Raw genomic sequence first — 18,015 nt, 5'->3', positions numbered from 1 at the left:
TCCCTGAGTCTGGCCTGCCTCGCCCACCCCACAGTTCCCCGTTCCCAATCACTCATCTTAATCTCTACTGGCTCTTTAATCGTTAAGGAGTGTGAGCTGGTGTTGGCTTAGAGAAACGAGTTTTGAATGGTCCTCTGAGGAATCCTAGGTTTGGGAGGGAGGGCCTTGGGGCCCATGTGAGAGTGAAGGAAAAGCTCAGTGGAGAGACTCCCAGATACCCCTGCCCATCCCCCCAACCCTATGCTGTTCCCCACTCCATCCAGAAAAACTCCATATCTATGGTTTGTATATAGGGTCTCATTGAACAGCTGTATTTAAAAAAAAGATTTCTGCTTCTTAAAAACAATCCGCTGTCTTAAAGCAGCCCTCCTTCTGAGATATTTTAAAATCCTCCAACCCAAAGAAATAAATATCTAATGGCGGAAGTTTAGATCCCTGGTTCTGCTTTTTTTGCTACATATAGACTTTCTGACTTCACTGAATAATAATTATGATGACAATGATAACTAATCTGCATGGAGGGCTAAACTTGCCCTTGTTTAGGATCCTATCTTCGAAATTGTAAAGAATGAAGCTGTGCATAGTCAAGGGCACAGATTCATGAAGCTGTAGAATGTTAGAGCTTGGAGAGCTCTTAACAATATTCTAGTTTCAACCCTCTCATTTTATTAACAAATAACTGAGAGAAATGTTGACTTGGTCAAGGTCATCCAAGGACAGCTGGGTCTAGAATCCAAGCGACCTAGGTCCCGGCTCCCCAGTGCTCCCATTACATCCTGCTGGCAGTCAGGTGTCCTCAAACTAGGAGAGAAGTGCCATAGCACAGCTGTCGAAACAGAGGTAGACAGGGAGCGTGCAGCAATGACATTTGAAGTGACATTTACCATTCCTGGGAGTTCAGGTTTACCAGCTCCACACATTTAAGAGCCTTTTAAAGTCTCTAATTGCTCATTTATCAGATGTTACAAAAACAGCCTCCACAGATACAGACTGACAGGCAAAGAGCTTGTTGAGGATTTATTTAAAATGATAAACTAGCATAATGCATCTTCTCTTGAGAGAATTATCAAAAGCACGGGATCGTACCATAGTTTGTAGCAATATTTCTGCTGCAGTCCTTATTGGCTGTGGCCTCCTAATTTTCTTGGGCAATATTTTATTTCTTCCTCTGTGAACTGCTGCCCTGGGAGTACACCGTGCAGTTTCCATGGGGACATGTAGATCCGAGAAACCTGGGGAAGGGTCAAGAGAACAGTTGGGGTCGGCCAGGTCTGGGTGTGAATCCTGCCTGTGCGTCTGAGATCTGTCTCACCCTGGGTAAGCACTTTCGCTTGCTATGCCTCAATTTCCTCTTCAGTAATATGGGAATTATAGTAATATCTGCCTCGTAGGATGGTTGTGGGAATTCACTGAGTGAAGGCCATAGAGCATCTTGTGCATTGCCTGGCTTGTGGCAGGTGCTAAACAGTAGCAAACCACTCTAGGGGGAGCCAGAATAGAGCCGTGCCTGCACTCCAAGTGTGGTCCTTGGACCAGCAGCATCAACACGCTCCAATTTGAGGGTCCACGGGTGTGGCCTTTTGAGCTGACCGGGTTGGGTCACTAATTAGCTCTGTAGCTTTGGAGGGATCACTTAATTTCTCAAAGTTGCTGTTTGTTCCTGTGTGAAATGGGAAGGATGATGACAAGCGTACCTACTTTATGGGTCGTTTCTACACCTCAGTGAGATGCTGCAGAGTCTCTCACACTGCCTGGTGTGTGAGGAATCCCTGCTATGGTTTTCCAGAGGCTGACATCCAAAAGCAGCAAGCCTGTGGTAAGGAAAACAGATTAAAGTGACATTTTGGGATAAGGAAAGATATTTTTCTGTGCCTGGCCCAAAGCAAAGTATCAGATGGATCTTTGGTTTCCAACCCACCACCTGTTCAATCTTATTAGGGACTAGGGCAGTTTGGAGGAGTTGGGAAAAGGTGGGGCGAGAAGATGCTGGCAGTTGGCTTGAGTGTCCCCCTAGTAAGAGACTCACGCTGGCAGGACTGGAAGGGACCTCAGGGGTCTTCTGCTCCAGCCCCTGTTGATGCAAGAATACTCCCCCACCATCCCTAACTCATGCTGCCTCAGTTTCTCCTTGTCCTCCTCGGGTGTTGCAGAGTGTTTTTCTTCCGTCTGAGGAAGCCCGCTGCAGTTCAGTAAGGAGCTCTCCAGCTGGTGGGAAGCTCCCAAGTTGAGTTCACTTGTGGTAAAGCTCAAGGAAACAGAGGCTCACGTGGGAACTGCTAGACAGAATGTCTGTGTCCCCCGAATTCGTATGTTGAAACCTAATCCCCAATGATGTAGCCTTTGGAGGTGGGGCCCTTGGGGGTTGATTAGGTCAAGAGGTGGAGCTCTCAGGAATGGGATCAGTCCCTTATGAAGGAGAGCAGGGAGCACCCAGAGAGCAGCCTCGTCCCTTCCATCATGTGAGGACACAGCAAAACGACGGCCGTCGATGAACCAGGAGTGGACCCTCACCAGACATGGATTCTGTGCCTTGATCTCGGACTTCCAGCCTCCAGAACTGTGAGAAAGAAAGTTTGTTGTTAAACCACTCGGTCAAGAGCAGCCGAAGCTGACTAAGACAGGAAACAGGTGCTTCGCAGTATTGCTTTCTTTTTATGAAATCATTGAGATTGATTATTATTCACTAACCAATTTTGGGGACATTTATACTCCCAAATGGTAAGCTACATTTCTTTGCTATGACATACTCTCATGTTTAATTTGCAATAAGAGGTTTCAAATTCCACAGGGAACTAAGTAGTCTCTTGATTGAATTAAGGAAACAACCTATTTACTCTGTATTAGCCCTGAGCTACACTCAGAACCTCAGGTTTTTCTTGTGCTGATTATGTGAAAGGGAGCATGAGCCTTATTACTCAGACCCCGTTCTATGACAGTCCCGAGTTTGCTTAACAATCGCTGGTCAATGTTATTTATGTGAAGATCTGAGTCCTTGCTGGTCCTACAAGACCCGTCTTTATTGAGTAGAAGGGGTTTGCTACTTGGGTTCCAGGTATGGACACTCCCTGCAGCAGCCCAATTTCCCCTCCACAGCTGGATTAATCATCCTGGGAAGAGAGGAATCTACCTCTTTGCCTGTTGGATCACTAGCATGCAGAGTCCAACATGACCAGGTCTTAATTTCGACTTCCAAGTCTTAGATCCCAAGTCTTTGCTGTCATTAATCTCTGAAATTCCAAATGGGACGCAGTATTGCTTTTGAATGAACTCTTCTGGTAGAGAGATGAAGTTCCCGGGGATTCCAATCGCATCCTTCTGCCATGATGTCACCAGTCTATAATTCAGGGAGTCAGTACGGGGCTTGTGCCAGTTGCTGAGTCTGTCTGCGCTTATTATACATTCAGGAAAGGGGGAGATGACCACAGGCCGAGCCTGTAGATCCACTGGACTACGGTGAGATGTTCTCGGGCCAAACTCTGTTATCACCCAACCTCTGTGAGCCTCAATATTAAGGCTGCCTCACAATGGTTGATGTATTAGCCTCAACTCCGAGCCAATATGCAGTAACGCTGAAAGTTCCACGTATTTTCCTCAATCCACAGTAACCCTAATAAATGCCCACAAGTCTTTCTGGGTAAGGCTTGTGGAAAGATTAACGCTATATACTTCTGGATGTGTTGCAGGGACCCTTCTCAAGAGGGCCCAGCCTGCCCTTCAAGAAGCTTTGGGCCTAGGATCTCGCAAGAGGCTCTAACTTTCTGTAAGGCCATTCATCAGGCTGCTTGCTGCCAGACCAAGAGTGTTTCCAGCTATATAGGTACAGTAATTCTTTAATAGGCTGTGGGCCTGTTTCATTCCTAGGGAGGCTGTGATCAATTAGCTATTGCCAAAAGTCCCATACAGTCAAAACATTCTGATAGCCACTTCCTCTCAGTTTCCCAGGATGGTGATGACACCAACCTTGCTTCTGGTGATTAAGTTCTACCACCTGGCCTCTGTTACTTCCACATCCCATTAATTCCGTTAAAATAATGAAGCCATTAAAATAGCAGTGGTATTGCACATTCTGTGTTAAATTTATTCCTAAAGTATGTTTGTTGACTGTATTATAACTGAAGTTTGTACATTTCATTTTCCAGTTGTTTGCTGTTGTACTTGATTTTTGTATATTGAACTTGTATGCTACGACCTTGCTAAATCCACTTATTAATCTTAATAATTTCATTGTAGATTTCTTAAGATGCTCTACACAATCATGTCATCTGTGCATAAGCATTTTAGTTCTTTTCATTTTTTGTGGTGATATATATATTCATTCCTTATGGCGCTAGCAAGGACTTTCCAGTACAAGGTTGAATAGCGATGGTGATGATGGACGTCCTTGCCTTGTTCCCAGTCTTGGGGGGAAAGTATTCAATGTTTTTACCATTGGGTGTGATGTTGACTGTAGTTTTTCGTATATTCCTTTTATAATTCCTTCTGTTCCTAGTTTTAAAATTATTAATGGATGTTATTTTGCCAAATAATTTTCTGCTTTTATTGAGACAATCAAATGGTATTTCTTCTTTATTTTCTTAATTCGCCGGTGAGACCATCTGTCTTTTGAGTTTTCTTTGCAGAAATTTTTTTCTTACAAATTCAACGTCTTTGAGTTTTCTTTGCAGAAATTTTTTTCTTACAAATTCAACAATAGTTATAAGGCAGGGCATTCATATTTTATCTTAACTCTTGTCAGTTTTGGTAGGTTGTGTTTTTAAAGAAACACCTATTTTTTCTAATTTATTGACTATATTGGTATAGAATTCATAATCTTCTCCCCCCCTCTTTTTTTTTAAAGATTGGCACCTGAGCTAATATCAGTTGCCAACCTTTTTTTCTCTCTCTCTTCTACTCCCCCAAGCCCCCCTAGTATGTATTTGTATATTATAGTTGTAGGTTCTTCTAGTTCTGACATGTGGCACGCCGCCTCAGCATGGCTTGATGAGCAGTGCTAGGTCTGTGTCCGTCCAGGAGCCAAACTGGCGAAACCCTGGGCTGCCAAATTGGAGCACACAAACTTAGCCACTTGGCCACGAGGCCGGCTCCCCACATAATGTTATTTTTTAATGTTTACAAGATCTGTAATCATATTCGTACTTCAATTTCTGATATTGGTAATTAGTTTTCTATTTTTTTTTCTTGTCAGCTTAATTAAGGGTTTTTCAATTTATTAATCTTTTCAAAAGCCAACTCATGGTTTTGTTGATTTTCTCCATTATTTGTTTTCTATTTTATTGATTTTGTTATGTCTTTCCTTCTACTTGATTTAGCTTAATTTTCTCATCCTTTTCCTACCTTCTTAATGTAGAAGCTTAGATTATTCATTTTAAAACTGTCTTCACTTCTAATTTGAGCATTTGAAGCTATAATCACTGATAACCTGATAATCACTCTTTAGCTGTATCAACACAAAAGTTGATATGTTGCATTTTTATTATTATTCAGTTTTTAATATTTCTAACTTTCTTTGCAATTTCTTCTTTGACCTAAGAGCTATAGAAATGTGTTGTTTAATTTATAATATTTAGGGTCATTCTAGATATATATTGTTAAGGATTCTAATTTAATTCTAATGTGGACAAGATCATACTCTGTAAGATTTCAATCTTTTGAAATATCTTAAGCCTTAAATGACCCAAAATATGTTATAAATGGAGAACATCTCATGTGCATTTGGAAAGAATCTGTATTCTTCACTTGTTCTATGAATGCTACTTAGTCCATGTACTTGATAGTATTCTTAGCATCTATATTTTTAGTGATTTTTTTGACTAGTTCTTCCATAAATTACTCAGAGAGGTGTGTTAAAAATCTCCAAATATGATTGTGGTTTTATCTATTTCTTTAGTTCTGTCAGATTTTGCTTTATGTATTTGGAAGCTTGGTTATTAGTCACATAAACTTATATGATGTTTATCAGTTCCTAATAAATTGGCTTTTTTATCATAATCAAGATAGCCTTCTTTATCTCTGTTAATAGACCTTTTAAAAAATACTATTCTGTCTTATGTTAATTAACCTCCATTTTTTTGTGTGTTCAGTGTTGGATGGAGTATTTTTTCCTTTACATTTAAAGTGCATCTTATGTCAACAGCATATAGCTGGGTCTTGCTTTTTTATTTAATCTGACAATATCAGACTTTTAATTGTAGTATTTAGTCCATTTATATTTAATGAAGTTATTGATATTAGATTTACTTATTACCATCTTATTATTTTCTATTTGTCCCATCTCTTGCTTTGATCTGTTGTTCTCCCTCTGTTGTCTTTTTTTGGGTTAGTAAAATACATTTTAGTATTACACTTATGTTTCTTAATAATATTTTTTAACAGTGTAGTTTCATTTTACCCCCAGTCCTTTGTGCTATTCTTGTGATATATTACATTTGTATGTTACAAAGCCTGCAATTTTTTATTGTTAGTGCCATTGGGTTGGTTCTGACTCCCAGCAACTCTGTATACAGCAGAGCAGAACCCTGCCCAGTCATTTTGTGCCATCCTTTCATCTTCCAGTACTGTATCAGACAATGCTGCACTGCTATTCATAAGCTTTTCATGGCCAATTTTTAAAGAAATGGGTGGCCAGGTCTTTCTTCCAAGTCTATCTTAGTCTGGAGGCTCTCCTGAAACCTGTCCACCATGGGTGACCCTGCTAGTATTTGAAATACCATAGCTTTCAGCATCACAGCAATGTGAAGCTGCCGCAGTCTGACAACTGACAGAAATGTGGAGTGTTTCCCTGACTGGGAAATGAGCCCAGGCCATGGCTGTAAGAGAACCAAATCTAACCACTAGACCACAAAGCCTGCAATACAGGCTGTTATAATTTTTGTTTTAAATAGTTAAATGTCCTTTAAAGGAATTAAGATTCCTATAATATCTTGTATTTATACACATCTTTACCATTTCCAGTTTTCTTCAGTTGTTTGCATAGATTTGAATTTCTATCTGATGTCAGTTCCTTTTAGTCTGAAGAACTTTATTTAGCATTTCTTGAAGTATTATTCTCATGACAACAAATGTTCTCGGTCTTAGTTTATCTCAAAATGTCTTTATTCCCTTTTATTTTTTGAGGAATATTTTTGGCAGAATATAGAATTCTGAATTTTTTCTTTCAGCATTCTACAGATGTCATTTCTTTGTATTCTGATCTTTGTTGTTTCAGAACGAGCCATTATTCACATTTTTCTTTTTTATGTACTATGTTGTTTTCTCTGGCTGCTTTCAAGATTTTTACTTTATTTTTGGTCTCCAGCAGTTTAACCATGGCATGCCTAACTCTGATTTTCTTAGTGTTTATTTTGTTTGGGTTTCTCTGAGCTTCTTGGATCTATAAGTTGATGTTAAACAAATGTGGAGAAATTTGAGTCCTCATTACTTCAAATATCTTTTTCTTGCCCATTGTTTCTCTTCTCCCCTTCTGGAACTCCAGCTGCGTATACATTAGACTCCTTGATATTGTCCCACAGGTCACCATGGCCCTTTCGTTTTAAAAAAAAAATTCTCTGTTTTCCCTGCTTTTCACATTGGAAACTTGATACTGACCTGTTTTCAAGTTCAGTGACCCTTTCTTCCGCCATTCTCAATTTGCTGTTAAATCCATCAAGCAAATTTTCATGTCAGATATTATACTTCTCAGTTTTTGACTTTCTATTTGGTTCCTTTACATAGTTTCCATTTTTCTGCAGAGAATCCTCCTCTATTCATCCATTTTGATCGTGTTCTCCTTTAAGTGCTTGAAAATACTTATATCAGCTGCTTTAAAGTCCTTATGTGATAATTCCAATGTCGGTCATCTCAGAGTCAGTTGATATTGACTGGTTTTCTTTTGTTTTTTTGACAATGGCTCACATTTGCCTGTTTCCTCATATTGTCTATGGACATCATTGCTGAAATTCTGGATTCTCTTGTTTTCCTCTGTAGATTGTTGGCTTTTCCTTTAGGAAGCAGTTTTCTTTGTTGGATTCAAACTCCAAACCCTGTCTCTCCTATGGTGGGCAGCAGCTGGAATATATATTCGGTTCTTTCTGCCTTGCAGCTGTTGCTTTGCCGAGGCCCCTGGAGTTTTCTCCCAGGCACGTGTAATTCATGGGTCAACTGAGTATTTGAGTAGGCTTTACATGCAGACTGTTGGGCTTTATGTCTGTAGCTCCCGTGCTTTCCAGCCTTCCTGGCAGTCCTGAACTCCATCCTCTGTCCTCTGAGTCCTCAGGCTGCAGGACTGTGGCTGTTGCCTGACTTCCAGCCCCACTTAGTATGGATTGGGGAATGCCTGTTGGTGAAAATCTGCACAAATCAATATCCAGAGCTGGCCAATTTTATCAAGCTCCTCCAATTTCTGCCTGCTTTTGGTTGCTCTTTAATGCTTTCAAATAGGTTAATTTTCCCCCAAGTTTGTTTATTATCTGCAAGAGAGTTTATCTGATAGAAGTTACAGAGAAGCGCAATTTCCATATCTTAAACTTTTACTTTTAATTTTACCATAAAATATATGCTTGCACACCAATTCACCAAGTTTTTGACATAGGGCCATGGCATTTTATTTGAGCATGTATCTGTTTTTGAGTATGTATGCCCACAGTTTCCAATTTGGTTTTCTTCAAAAGTAGAGGAAGAGCTTAAAGACAGTTTTGAAGTACAAAGCCCATCTTAGTGGTCTTGGGCTCAACCTGAAAATTATACTCACCTGACTTCAACAGGCTGCAGTCAGCTTCAGCTTCAAAAGAAAGATAGAGGAGTGATGTCAGCAACATGGCGGAGTGAGCAGTTTTCTTTGTCTCTCCCCCTTCGAACTGCAACTAAATGGACATTCATTGATCAACAGAGGATACTTACACAGCACCTCAGGACACCTGAGAGCCCTGCACTGCTATACAGCTGAAGGTGGATGGACTGCCCCTGGGGAGGAGGTGGAGCTGGGTGAGAATGCTCCAGCCCCCACAGTGCCTAGTTCCTGTGAGTGACTCTCTCCCAGCTGACATGCTCATAGCAGTGCCATGGCCCTGAGGGTGGGTGTGCACATTGGTGCAACTTTGGAGACAGGTAACTACAGCCCTAATCCCCCTGTGATTGCCATGTAGACCAATGGGAAAATCCATGCTCCCACAGCAGCTGCAGGGAGAGTCTCTTGTTGGCCCTACTAGAGAGGCCCCGTCCACCAAGCACAAAGGCTGGGCCATCTTGGGGCAGGACTGGCACAGCTGGGTGAGCTACCCACCGGCTGCAAAAAAGACCCATAGCTCTGCTGCAGCCCCGATGGGGCAAGTGAAATCCAGCGGGACTGTGCGAGCAGATGGTGACAATCTGAAGCCCCAGCATGACTGCTCCTTGGTCCAGGGGGAAAATCCATGGCCCCACAGTGGCCCCAGGGAGAATCTATACTCAGCCCTAGTGGAGAGGCACCACCTGCCAAACACAAAAGCTGGGCAACCTAGGAGCAGAAGTGGTGCAGCCAGGTGAGCTAACCACCAGCTATATTAGATGCCCATAGCTCTGCCACAGCCCAGAGTGGGCAAGTGAGATCCAGCGGCACCAGACAGTGGCAGAGCTTCAAGTCTGGGTGAACCAGCTCCTGGCTGCCACGAAAGCCCATAACACCACTGCAGTCCCTAAGAAGAGAGTGTGTCTAGGCAGGTCTGTGGGAGCAGGCACCGGCAACCTGAAGCCCCCGTGTGATTTTCCCACAGTTGATGGGAGACCCCACAGGGCCACTGTGATCATGAGGAGGGGCCCAGGCCTGGTCAGGAGCAGCTAACAGGGATCCAGTGCAGATTACACAGCTGCTGCCCCTCCCTACCGATGGCAGCAAGTGGAAGCAGTAACTAAACTCTATCTCTATGTGGAGGCACAAATGAACACCATCAACCAGTATGAAAAAATATATTAAATATTCAGAACAGAAGGAAAATGACAAGCACCCAGAAAACAATCCCAAAGACACAGAAATCTATAACCTAAATGACAAAGAATTCAAAATAGCTATCATTAGAAAATTCAATGAGTTAAAAGAGAGTACAGATAGACAACTCAACGAGTTCAGGAGCTATGTCCCAAAAGAGCTTGATACTATAGAGAAGAACCAATTAGAAATGTTGGAGATGAAAAACACAATGGAGGAGATTAAGAAAAATCTGGACTCCCTGAACAGTAGGATTGATGATATGGAGGACAGAATTAGCAATTTGGAGGATACGAATATAGAAATGCTTCAGATGGAGGAGGAGAGAGAACTAAGACTAAAAAGAAATAAAGAAACTCTCTGAGAAATATACAACTCAATTAGGAAATGCAACATAAGGATTACAGGTATTCCAGAGGAAGAAGAGGAGGAGAATGGAGCAGAAAGCTTGTTCAAAGAAATAATAGCTGAGAACTTCCCAAACCTGGGGAGGGAGCTGGAAATCCATGTGACAGAAGCTAATAGAGTTCCAAAATTTATCAATGTAAAAAGACCAACCCCAAGGCATATAGTAGTGAAGCTTGCGAAAGTCAACAACAAAGGGAAAATATTAAGGGCAGCAAGGCAGAAGAAAATAACCTACAAAGGAACCCCTATCAGGCTGTCAGCAGATTTCTCAGCAGATACCTTGCAGGCTAGGAGAACTTGGAATGATATATTAAAAACTCTGAAAGACAAAAACTTGCAGCCAAGAATACTCTATCCAGCAAAAATATCCTTCAGATATGATGGAGAAATAAAAACTTTCCCAGCTAAACAAAAGTTAAGGGAGTTCATCTCCGCAAGACCCCCTTACAAGAAATGCTTAGGAAGACCCTTATACCTGGAAAAAAAAAAAGGGTTACAAAACCCTGAGCAAAGGAGATAAGTAGAAAGACAAAATCAGAAAATTGTAGCTCTCCATCAGAACAGGTTAGCAAATGCTGATGTATAACATTAAGGATAAAAGGAAGGAAAACAAAAAGAATAAATATAATCTTGTCATTTTAACCACAAACTCACAACACAAGAAGAAAAAAAGATGTGACAATAACAACCTAGAAGGGGAAGAGGAGGGGATGGAACTGGCTTAGTCTATGGAAATAAGAAGCTATCCAGAAAATGGACTATCTCATCTATGAGATGTTTTATACAAACCACATAGTAACCACAAAACAAATAATTAGAACAGAGACACAAATTGAAAATAAGAAGAAAACCAACATAGAAACAACCTAACTGAATTGGTAGTCCAAAATTCATGGGACAAGAAACAAAGGAAATGCAAGAGAACTGGGAAATGAGCTATAAAATGGCAGCATAGGCCCCCACATTTCAATAATCACTCTAAATGTAAATAGATTGAATTCTCCAATCAAAAGACACAGAGTGGCAGGATGGATTAAAGAACAAGATGCAACAATATGCTCCCTCCAGCCTCAGCCCCAAACACAAACACAGACTCAGAGTGAAGGGATGGAAGACGATACTCCAAGCTAATAGTGAACCTAAGAAAGCAGGTGTCACCATACTTATGTCAGACAAAGTGGACTTCAAGGCAAAACAGGTAAAGAAAAACAAAGAGGGGCAGTTTATAATGATAAAAGGGTGACTCTGCCAAGAAGACATAACACTTGTAAATATATGTGCACCTAACGTAGAAGCACCAAAGTATGCAAAGCAACTATTAACAAAACTAAAAGGAGATATCAACAATGATATGGTAATAGTAGGGACCTCAACACCCCACTAACACCAATGGATAGATCATCCAGACAGAAAGTCAGCAAGGAAATTGTAGAATTAAATGAAAACCTAGACCAGATGGACTTAATAGATATATATAGAACATTCCATCCAAAAATAGGTTACACATTCTTTTCAAATGTACATGGAACATTCTGAAGGATAGACCATATGTTGGGAAATAAAGAAAGCCTCAACAAATTTAAGAGGACTGAAATAATATCAAGCATCCTTTCTGACCATAATGCTATGAAACTAGAAATCAATTACAAGAATAAAGCTGGGAAAGGGACAAAGACGTGGAGATTAAACAACATGCTACTGAACAATGAATGAATCATTGAAGAAATCAAAGGAGAAATCAAACATTATCTGGAAACAAATGAAAATGAAAACACACCATACCAACTCATTTGGGATGCAGCAAAAGCCGTCCTAAGAGAGAAATTCATTGCAATACAGGCTCACCTCAAAAAACAAGAAAAATCTCAAATAAGCAATCTCAAACTACACGTAACAGAATTAGAAAAAAAAGAACAAACAAAGCCCAAAGTCAGTAGAAGGACAGAAATAATAAAAATTAGAGCAGAAATAAATGAAATTGAAACAAAAAAGACAGTAGAGAGGATCAATGAAACAAAGAGCTGGTTCTTTGAGAAAACAAACAAAATTGACAAGCCCTTAGCCAGGTTCACCAAGAAAAAAAGAGAGAAGACTCACATAAATAAAATCAGAAATGAACGAGGAGAAATCACAACGGATACCACAGAAATACAAAAGATTATGAGAGAATACTATGAAAAACTATATGCCAACAAATTGGACAACCTAGAAGAAATGAATAAATTCTTAGACTCTTACAAACTTCCAAGACTGAATCAAGAAGAAATAGAGAATCTGAATAGACCAATCACAAGTAAAGAGATTGAAACAGTAATCAAAAACCTCCCCCAAAATAAAAGTCCAGGACCAGATGGCTTCTCTGGAGAATTCTACCAAACATTCATAGAAGATTTAATACCTATCCTTCTCAAACTATTTCAGAAAATTGAGGAAGATGGAGCACTTCGTAACACATTCTACGAGGCCAACACCACTCTGATCCCAAAATCAGACAAAGACAACACAAAGAAGGAAAACTACAGGCCAATATCACTGAAGAACATAGATGCAAAAATCCTCAACAAAATATTGGCAAACTGAACACAGCAATACATTAAAAATATCATACACCATGATCAATTGAGATTTATACCAGGGACACAGGGATGGTTCAACATCTGCAAGTCAATCAATGTGAGACACCACGTTAACAAAAGGAGAAACAAAAACCACATGATTATCTCAATTGATGCAGAGAAAACATTTGACAAGTTCCAACATCCATTTATGATAAAAACTCTCAGTAAAATGGGTATAGAAGGAAAGTACCTCAACATAATAAAGGCCATATATGACAAACCCACAGCCAACATCATACTAAATAGGGAAAAACCGAAAGCCATCCCTCTGAGAACAGGAACAAGACAAGGGTGCCCACTCTCACCACTCTTATTCAACATAGTACTGGAAGTTTTGGCCAGAGCAATTAGGCAGGAAAAAGGAATCCAATTAGGAAATGAAGAAGTGAAACTCTTGCTGTTTGCAGATGACATGATCTTATATAAAGAAAACCCTAAAAAACCCATTGGCAAGCTACCAGAAGTAATCAACAATTACAGCAAAGTTCCAGGGTACAAAATCAACTTACATAAATCAGTAGGATTTCTATACACTAATAATGAGCTAACCGAAAGAGAACTCAAGAACACAATCCCATTCACAGTCTCAACAAAAAGAATAACATATCCTGGAAGAAATTTAACCAAGGACGTGAAAGACCTATACAATGAAAACTACAAGACTTTACTGAAAAAAATTGATGGCAACATAAAAAGAAGGAAAGACATTCCATGCACATGGATTGGAAGAATAAACATAGTTAAAATGTCCATACTACCTAAAGCAATCTACAGATTCAATGCAATCCCAATCAGAATCCCAATGACATTCTTCAAAGAAATAGAACAAAGAATCTTAAAATTCATATGGGGCAACAAAAGACCCCGAATTGCTAAAGCAATCCTGAGAAAGAAGAACAAAGCTGGAGGTATCACAATCCCTGACTTCAAAATAAACTACAAAGCTACAGTAATCAAAACAGCATGGTACTGGTACAAAAACAGGCACACAGATCAATGGGACAGAATTGAAAACCCAGAAATAAAACTGCACATCTATGGACAGCTAATCGTCGACAAAGGAGCTGAGGGAATACAATGGAGAAAAGAAAGTCTCTTCAACAAATGGTGCTGGGAAAACTGGAAAGCCACATATGAAAGAATGAAAATAGACCATTCCTTTATGCCATTCACAAAAATAAACTCAAAATGGATCAAAGACTTAAAGGTAAGACCTTTAAGAAACTCTAAGAGTTCTAGAAGAAAATATGGGCAGTACACTCTTTGACATCAATCTTAAAAGGATCTTTTCAGACACTGTGTCTTCTCAGACAAGGAAACAATAGAAAGAATAAACAAATGGGACTTCATCAGACTAAAGAGCTTCTACAAAGCAAGGGAAAACAGGATTGAAACAAAAACACAACCCACCAACTTGGAAAAAAATATTTGCAAATCAAATATCTGACAAAGGGTTGATCTCTATAATACATAAAGAACTCACACAACTCAACAACAAAAAATCTAACAACCTGATCAAAAATTGGGCAGGGGATATGAACAGACATTTCTCCAAAGAAGATATAAGGATGGCCAATAGGCACATGAAAAGATGCTCATCATCACTGATCATCAGGGAAACGCAAATCCAAACTACACTAAGATATCACCTTACACCCATTAGAATGGCTAAAATAACCAAAACAAAAAATAACAAATGTTGGAGAGGTTGTAGAGAAAAATGAACCCTCATACACTGCTGGTGGGAGTGCAAACTGGTGCAGCCACTATGGAAAACAGTATGGAGATTTCTCAAAAAATTAAAAATAGAAATACCATATGACCCTGCTATTGCACTACTGGGTATCTATCCAAAGAACTTGAAATCAGCAATTCAAAGAGACCCGTGCACCCCTATGTTCATTGCAGCATTATTCACAATAGCCAAGACATGGAAACAACCTAAGTGCCTATCGACTGGTGAATGGATAAAGAAGAACTGGTATATATATATACAATGGAATACTACTCAGCCATAAAAAGGATAAAATCATCCCATTCACAACAACATGGATGGACCTTAAGGGTATTGTGTTAAGTGAAATAAGCCAGATTGAAAGACAATCTCTGTATGACTTCATTCATATGTGGAACATAAACAAACCCGTGGACAAAGAAAACAGATTAGTGGCTACCAGGGGAAAGGAGGGGTGAGGGGTGGGCACAAAGGGTGAAGTGGTGCACCTACAATATGACTGACAAACAATAATGTACAACTGAAATTTCACAAGGTTGTAAACTATCATATTCTCAATTTAAAAAAAAAAGAAAGAAATAGGATAGTAAATACAGCAGGATAGCAAGACAACATCAGGGACGCTTCCTTTGTTGTGTCTCATAACAGTCAAGACTCTAAGTTTTAGTGCTTTGAATGACAGCTCAGGTGCTAGAGGAGTCCACAATTGTGTATGAGAGTGAGACCAAATTTTCCGTTTATGGACACGACAATATCCCCCATCTTACATGCTCTTCTCAAAAATGTGACTTCGTTCATCTAGTGGGAGAGACTTTGTCCCCTTCCTTTGGGTCTACTTTAGGACATTTTTTTTTTTTTTTTAATATGAGGGTTGTCTGCTCCTTAAATATTTGCCAGGATTCATTTGTAAAATTGTTTTGGGTGTAGTATTTGGGGCAGATGTGAGAAATTCAGAGGGTTAGCTCTTTGACATATTTCTTATTTTCTGTCGTGGTTTTCTCCCTCTTAATTTGGCAGTTTGGTATTTATATTTTCTTTTAAAAAATCATACATTCCATTCATATTTTCAAAGTTACTAAAACAGAGTTGAACAAAATGTTCTCCTATGTGTCTTTGGATTTTTCTCTGCATTTGTATTTTCTCCTTTATTCATTCCTAATTGTATAGTTTTGTGCTTTCTCTCTCTCATTCTTGATTACACTACTTAATGGTGTACTATTAGTTGTATTGAATTTTTTCCTCATAGAATTTTCTCTTAAAATATTTAATTCTACTATCTTTTGGTCACAAATTCGTTGTTTTTTTGAGTTTATATTTTCCTTGAACTTCTTTTTGTCTTTCCCTTTTAACTTTGCATGTTGATACTTATTTAATTCATTTTCATTCTTGTTAATTTAGTATTATAAGTGTTTGCGGTTATGACTTTCCCTGTGCACACAATTTGAAATGTATCCCAATTCTAATTTGTAATGTTATTATTTTATTTTTTAGATATTTGACAATTGTAAATTATCTGTTATCTTTGACCCAATAGTTAACTGAGAGATGTTTTTCCCCTAATTTCCAAGGGTTTGGCGTTTCTATGTTTGCTACTTATTTTTTGTTTTATTGTATTGCAATCTTAGAATGTAATTTGCATTATAACAGCTTCTTGGAGTTTATGCCTAAAAGAAGGTAATTTTTGTAAATACACCATAGAAACCTAGAAAGACATAATTTTAATTATATTGTTCACATACTTTATATATCCTTACTTATTTTCATACACTTGACCTGTCAAGGATCTAAAGAGGTGTATTAAAACCTTTTATTCCTTTTATATTTTTGTCAGTTTCTCTTTGTATTTCCTATGGTTTTACTTCACAAGTGTTGGTGCTTTGTTATTTGGTTGCTAACGGCTCATGACAACATTATCTCCACCATAAATGGCAGCCTTCCTCTCCACAGTGGATTGCAGCCTTCAGCATTATGAAGTGACTGCTTCTGCCACCACACAATGCTTTTAACCCTGAATTCATCTTTGTCCAATAACAGTGTCATAATTCTTGCCTTGTCTCCATTTAGGCTTCTGCTCCCGGTTAGGAAGCTGGTTTGAGAAGAAGAGAAGTGGTGTGGCTGCCCATCTCTCTCTCCACCCTGACTGCATTCTTTCCCTTTGTGGGGAAGGAACAGCCTCCCCTGGCCCACCCAAGCCCAAAGTCTCCAGCTCTCCTGGGTGAGAGCCCTTCAGATCCCTCTCTCTGATCTTTTTTGCAAGTTTCCTAAGCACTGGCATGCACCAGTGAATGAGACGTAGGCTCTGGATCTTAGGGCCCCATCTCTTTAGTGGAGACAGAGGGAGAAGTCACAGTACAGAGTAGCAGGAGTTACAACTGCTGCAACCTCTGCTCTGCAGGTGGATGCTGTCGGACCCAGACAAGGGGCCCCTCCCCATTTCAGTCTTCCTCAGGAGGGGACACAGGTGATGTATTGCCTGAATTAGGAGTTAGCCAGGCAAATGGCAAGGAATATGTGGGAATTCAAGACAGAGAGGATGCAATGATCAAAGGCATGGAGACAGGCATTTATATGCCAATTTCACAAGAAGGTAGTTGAGTGTCAAAGAAGTGAAGTAATCAGCCCAAGATAACAGTGGTAATAGAATCCAGATTTGAATCCAGGTCTTTCTGACTCCAAAGTCTGTGCTCTGCCCACTCCAGCGCACCGCTTGCCCAAATACCAATTCCCTTTCAGTGTCATCGCGTTTCCTCATCCTCATCATGTACTTATGGTCCTAGTTATCACACTTTCTTCTCTAGTACAAAGCTTTCACACAGACGAGCAAACAACTGACAACAGTTTAACATGAGAGCTACTTTCTCTCCAAAGAGGTCTGTATTTATTGAGATTAAAGTCAGAAGCTGAAAGAACACAACTCCAGCAGTGGAATTCCATTCCACGTTTGGAGAAGGAAGTGTGGGGATGTGTAGGCGCCTTGTCGATGCCTGAGAAGTTTCACCTTTGAGCTGAACTGAAGGCTGGCCTCCCTCTCCGCCCCCCTCTTTTTCTTTGGTTTTCTATTCTTGGTGTCCCTTTGCTCACACTAATTCCTAACTCCTTTGTACGGAGAGTCTCTGACCAGCTCTTCTATGACTAAAGCCACGGAAGAGCCCTGGACCTCTCGGAAAAAGGTGCTGGTGGGGGACAGAGGCTGCAGTGAGTGAGAACAAAACTTTGCTCAATTTAGTTTTCTAAAGCTGTTCCTGCTCACGTCTAGGTTCTTGCTTCCTTTCCAGGTCTCGTGAGGACTCCTCTTTCTTGGAGTCCTGGGCCTTCCT

General features: G+C 39.9%; 1 long non-coding RNA gene across 1 annotated transcript in view; it reads left to right on the top strand.

The window, feature by feature from the left end:
- LOC111768428 (uncharacterized) overlaps positions 1–18,015 on the top strand; it is a 39,100-nt gene that overhangs the window by 13,972 nt on the left and 7,113 nt on the right. The window contains exon 3 of the long non-coding RNA XR_002800796.2: positions 3,684–3,817. This is a non-coding gene — a long non-coding RNA (uncharacterized lncRNA). The remainder of the gene's footprint in view (positions 1–3,683; positions 3,818–18,015) is intronic.

Source organism: Equus caballus, chromosome 16 (assembly GCF_041296265.1).
Source record: "Equus caballus isolate H_3958 breed thoroughbred chromosome 16, TB-T2T, whole genome shotgun sequence".
In the NCBI taxonomy this organism is placed as follows: domain Eukaryota; kingdom Metazoa; phylum Chordata; class Mammalia; order Perissodactyla; family Equidae; genus Equus; species Equus caballus.
Note: the sequence above shows the minus strand (reverse complement) of the source record. Positions and strands in the feature narration are given on the sequence as shown.